Genomic DNA, 6,000 nt, shown 5'->3' with positions numbered 1-6,000 from the left:
TAAGGAATGGTCAGTGACTATTATTAAGAGAATATATAGGATTTAGGACTGGAAGGGACCTTAGAGGTCACTTAGTTCACACAGACACACACAGACACACACGCAGACACAAACATACAGCCATTTTTTTTTAACAGATAAGGAAACCAAAGCCCACCAAAGTGAAATGATTTGGTTAATAGCAGAGCCAAGTTTCAAATCCAGGTTTTTTGAACCCAAATCCAGCACTCTTCGTAGGGTATCATATTGCCTCTTCAGTGAGGACAGAAGAATGTGAAAGCACTAGGGAAAAATAAAGACCTGAGCTTGGCCAGGAACTGAAGTGAAGCTAATAGGATTTCCTCAAGCCAGGAATTGGAGAGCACTCCAGCAAAAGACAGGCAAGGCAACTGGAGTCAGTGCAGGAGACCCAAAGCAAAGGAATCTTTAGGACCTGACTTGGGAAATGACCAAGACGAGGTCACCATTTTCCACCATGGACCTAAGTGGTTCCCAAGAAGCCAAATTTGGCAGCTGTAGGAGAAATACTCCACCACTAACTAATCAGGCAGGCCATAGAATGGGAGTGAGAGAAAGATAAGTGGGAATATGTCACTGTTTACCTGGCTGTGATACATAGAATGTAACAGACTCTGAAGAATTGAAAATGTATGTTACATGGAGGAAAATGGAGAGATATGACTTTGATAGGTATGAGTAGACATCAATAGATAATAAATGAAGGACAAAGAAATGTTTAGATAGAAAAAGATGGTGGACTGGTTAGGTGCAAGGGGTGACAGGTGGATAGTTTAAGTACTCCAATGGTATCCTCACAATATCAGAAGAAAGCAAGAAAGGCCTGCAGCAAGTTGGACAGATCCCCCATGGTAAATTTCTGGGACAACATGGACAAGAGTTGAATGCATCAATAGGTTGTAATTAACAAGATTACATTATCTATTTAATAATAACATGAGGAACTTTTCTATTTGGTAAGTAAACTAGCATCTATTAAGCACCTACTATATGCCAGGTACTGTTTTAACTGTTGGGAATAAAACTGATGGAGTCAATGGACTGTGGTCTGAAAGCTGAAAGAGATTTGGCATTCCACTGATTTTTTTCACATTAACGTCCAATGATATGGACCTATCCATTCTTTTGTGTGTACCTTGTAAATATACAGATAAATTTGGACATGTATTTTAATAACATACAAAAGAAAATAACCAGTATTTTTCCTAGTCAGGTCCTATAGATTCCTTATATTGCTGCACTGACCCTTATCTTGCTGACCTTTTGCTAGGATACTAATTGATTGAAGTGACATCTTCATTCCTCTTCTATATCAACTTTTGACTCTCTGTGTACAATGTTCTCCTGGTTCTGCTTACTTCACTCAGCATCAGTTCATGTAAATCTTTCCAGGTTTTTCTGAAATCTGCCTGCTCATTATTTCTAATGGTACAACAGTATTCCATTACATTCATATACCACAGCTTGTTCAGCCATTCCCCAATTGATGGGTATCCCCTCAATTTCCAGTTCTTTGCCACCACAAAAAGATCTACTATAAATATTTTTGTACATGTGGGTCCTTTTCCCTTTTTTATAATCCATGAGAAAGAATTCTGAAACATTTATCCAATCAGACCAAAATCTTATATGTGACCCTTATAAGTTTTATATGTAGTTGTAGAAGTGACCTGTCTGTGTATGTGTTCTGCTGTCCTGATAGTATATAAGTTTGAGCCTAAGGGCTGCTTTTTATTCTCATTTTTGTTTTTGCTGTTTAACTTTGTTTATCTATTGAATAGCATAATGTCTTACATAGAGTAGGTGCTTAAGAAATTCTTAAGTTGAATTCCATTCTAGTCAAATTAACAAATATTTATTAAGCACTTGCTATATAACAAGCACAGACGCTAAGTGCTGGAAATACTAAAACAAACAAAAAGAAAGACCTGACCCTGACCTCAAGGAACTTACATTCCAACTGGGCATAAAAACACACAAAAGGGACCTGGAAATTGTTGGGAGTGGGAGGAGGTAAGGAGAAAGAAGTCTGGGGAGTCAGGAGCAGAGCCAGAAGAGCAATGAAAAGGGAGCATGGGTGGCTCGTGCACTTCCTCAAAATAGAGGTTCCAGGAGTAATTCACCAATTAGGGAAGAGGGCTGCAGAAACAGATGGATCTTTCAGGGTGAGAAGACTGCTGAGACTATGGAGTCTGAATGCAGATAGAAGCATATTATGTTCTCTCTCTTTTTTTTCTTTCTCATAGAGTTTCACTTTGGTTCTGATTCTTCTTAACAACATGACTAATGTGGAAATATGTTTAATATGATTATACATGTATATCCTATATCAGATTGCATGCCATCTTTGGGGGGAGGAGAGGGAGGGTGAAAATTTAGAACTCAAAATCTTATAAAAGTGAATGTTGAAAACGCAAAATAAATGAATGAATGAATGAATGAATGAATGAATAAACAAACAAACAAACAAATACATAAATAAATAAAAGAATTCTTTCTTGTGCTTGACACCAAACATTTGGAAGAGTGGGCAGAGGGGGTGGGAAACACCAGAAAATTGTTGTCTCAGAGCATCCTCTTCAGAACCTGCTACTTATTCATACTCAATGACCTCTTGGGAGACAACAGGTTCTTCTGGCCTTTGATTTAGCCTCTACTTTATAAAGTGATAAGGTCTGTCATCCACAATGGTAGTCAGGTATTATGCTAGCTGGGGAGAAGGGGACATAGACAAGAGATGCTGCAGAGGCAGAAAGAACAAAATTTGGCAACTGATTGGATATGGTGGGTAGAAATGAGAGGTCAAGAAGCACATCAGAGTTTCAAACCTGGATGATTGGAAGGATGGTACTGTCCTTGATAGTAATAGGGAAACTCAGAAGAGGAGAAAAATAATATAATGCTGTTTGTGATACACTTCACAACCCCTCCACGTCTGCTTATCTTCCACCACTCAGTCTTTCCCATCCAAACATGAAAAGAAGATGGGAAAGAGCCTTATTAACTATTACTCCATTGTGCAGAGCTCTCCAGTTAAGGGACGCCTATTGCAGCTAAGGAGAATGGGGATGTGGACACTGTTGGGGATGATGAGGGATTTTACTTATGCAGCTTCCTAGGTCCCAGTTAGGTTATAACTTCTATAAGGGGCCAACGTCAGCTTAGCCACACTGGAAACCAGAGATAGGTGGATTCAGAGATGGGAAATGCAAGCTCTGATGGTTGAACAAGCTAATGCTGATGTCTTGGAGAGCCCATGATAAAATGTGACCCATCTTCCCACCCTCTGATTAGTTGATCAGGGTTGATGAATCCTTTGGGATCATACCATAATACTTTCTTTTATGACCACTTTATTAAAGAGGAGCAAAACAATACTGTGTGTGGTAAGAAGGGAGGTTGTGACTATGGGATCAAGGAGAGCTTCATAGAGGAGATAATATCTGAAGTTGGCCTAGAAGCATGGGTAAGGGTTGAATTGGTAAAGGGGGAAGGAGGGCACACTAGGTAGGGTTAAACAGAAGCACAGAGGTGGTAGAACACAATATGAGTTTGTAGGTAGAGGGTGGTCCAGGTTGCTTGGAGCAATAAGTGCTATGAAGAGTAATGTTAGATAAGTTTGGAAAGGTAGGGCAGTAGCAGGCTGTGGAAAGCATTCAAAGTCAGGAAGATGAGTATAAACTTTAGGCAATGGGAGTAAGAGTAACTGAAGATTTTTGAGCAGCACAGTGACAGGTTGATTTTTGCAAAAAGAAAGATTATTTTGCAAGAGACATGAAAGATGGATTAGAGGGGGGAAGGGAGCAGAGGCAAGAAGGCCTGTAAGAAGGCTACCGTAAGGCAAGTGGTCATGGGGACAAAGACAAGGGAAGTGGCAGTGGAAGTGGAGAGGAGGGAGTGAATGCCAAATAGATTGCAGAAGTGGACTTCACTGATAGATGAAGGAATGAATGGATGGATGGCTGGGGCTCCTCCTTTAACTATTGCCTTGTTCCCATTGTTCTGGGTATTTTCTGCTATGTATGAGGTAAGAAACAGATTGTGATTAATGTTTTCAATTAACTTGACTTTGAGAATATCATTTACGCACAGCCAAAGATCATTACTAAAAACCAAGGGAGAGATTCACTGGGATTTTGCTATTTAAAAAATAAAATAAACAAAAAGTAAACTCCAAACCTTAGACTTGTTGCTATATGAAATTCTATGCTTGATCTACTCACCACAAGCATCTAGCACAGCTGTTTGAACAACAGAGGAAACTGATAAACAGTAAAAAAAAAAAAAACATCACTCAACCTGTCCAACCACCCCAAAACCTGCTGCTGTGCATTTGGTGATGGCAAAGTTCCCAGACATGAAGCTTGGTACAAATAGTTCATACGTGAACATTTGATATAAGAAACATGAAACTGCAGGAAGTAGAAGTTTTAACTCCCAAAGTCTGTTATGTTTGTTTCTAACACAAACAGAAATGTTTTGCTGTTACAGAAAATAACGGCTGAACATTTATTTAAATGATGGCCTGTGTATTCCCGATTCTCCTCTGACACCTGGGACTGTGTGAGCAGCCACTTCTGTGTTCTCTCTCTCTCTCTTTTTTAGGCAATTGGGGTTAAGTGACTTGCCCAGGGTCACACAGCTAGTAAGTGTCAAGTGTTTGGTCTGAGGCCGGATTTGAACTCAGGTCCTCCTGACTTCAGGGCCGGTGCGTTATCCACTGCACCACCTAGCTGCTTTCCTGTGTTCTCTCTAACCCCTCTCTTTCACCTTCTGTTAGAAAACTTACAAATGATTATAAGCTTCTTGAGAGATCATAAGATTTAGATCTGGGAGAAACCTTGGAGTTCACCTAGTTTAATCCCCTCATTTTGTAGATGAGGAAAAGAAGAGTCAGTTATGGTGGAGAATGATGCATTCCCACCTGTCAGGGAGGCTGAGGCTAGGAGATCTCTTGACCTCAGGAGTTCTGAGCTCCAGTTGGCTAAGCCTGTTGAACATGTCTGCACTAAGTTTGGCATTAATGTGGCAAAACTCTGGGAGTGGGGAGAGGGGAGTATCACCAAGTTTTCTAATAAGGAGAAAACTGAATCAGGTTAGAAAATGAAGCCACTTGGAGCTCCCATCTGATCATAGTAGGGCCAAGCCTGGGGGGAGCCCACTGACCTGGATGAGATAGGGAGGCTCAATTTAGGAAGAAAGAAGGAAAAAAGAAAGGAAGGAAGGGAGACAGAAAAAGGAAAGAAAAGAGAAAAAAAGAAAGAGAAAAGGAAAGAGAAAGAAAAAAGAAAAGGAAAGAGAAAGGAGAGAGGGAGGAAGGAAGGAAAAAAGAGAAAAAGAGAGGGAAGAAAGAAAGAAAATCAAAAGAAAATGAAAGAAAAAGGAAGAAAGAAAGAAGGAAGGGAGAGGAGGGAGGGAGGAAGAAGGAAAAAAGAAAGAGAGGGAGGGAGGAAAGAAAGAAGGAAGAAAGGAGGAAGATAGCAGATCGAGGTAATTTGTCTAAAGTCATATAGGTAACAAGTGAAGCAAGAAAGTGGTGATCCTGAGCCTTAAGCTTAGGTTTTCTGTTTCCAAGGCTTATTCCACTTCCTTCTCCCTTCTTCCATCAGACTTGATTTTCTCTAAAGTTAATCAGATCCCTTCCACAGAAATCAAGTGGCAAAGCAGGAATCAGTTACCAGGGTACACTAATCAAGTATGTATTGAGTACACACTATGTGCCTTTGATAGGTTGGGGAAAAGGGAAGCAACAAGATAACTGTTGGAGCTGTGTATTAAAAAGGATGCTGGATTTACAATCATATACACTTGGGTTCAAATTCTAACTTTGTCACTCTCTAAGAGTTGAGGTTGCATAGAAGGTGCACACCTGCATTTTTGAGTGAATTTCATCATCTAGGAGTTCTTTATGGCAATGCAATAAAAAGTTCCATCCCTATTCCTATTCTCATATATTGATAATGAAAGAGTAGAGGTGGATAG

The sequence above is a fragment of the Phascolarctos cinereus genome, unplaced genomic scaffold (genome assembly GCF_003287225.1).
Source record: "Phascolarctos cinereus isolate Bilbo 61053 unplaced genomic scaffold, phaCin_HiC Scaffold_3;HRSCAF=262, whole genome shotgun sequence".
In the NCBI taxonomy this organism is placed as follows: domain Eukaryota; kingdom Metazoa; phylum Chordata; class Mammalia; order Diprotodontia; family Phascolarctidae; genus Phascolarctos; species Phascolarctos cinereus.
Note: the sequence above shows the minus strand (reverse complement) of the source record.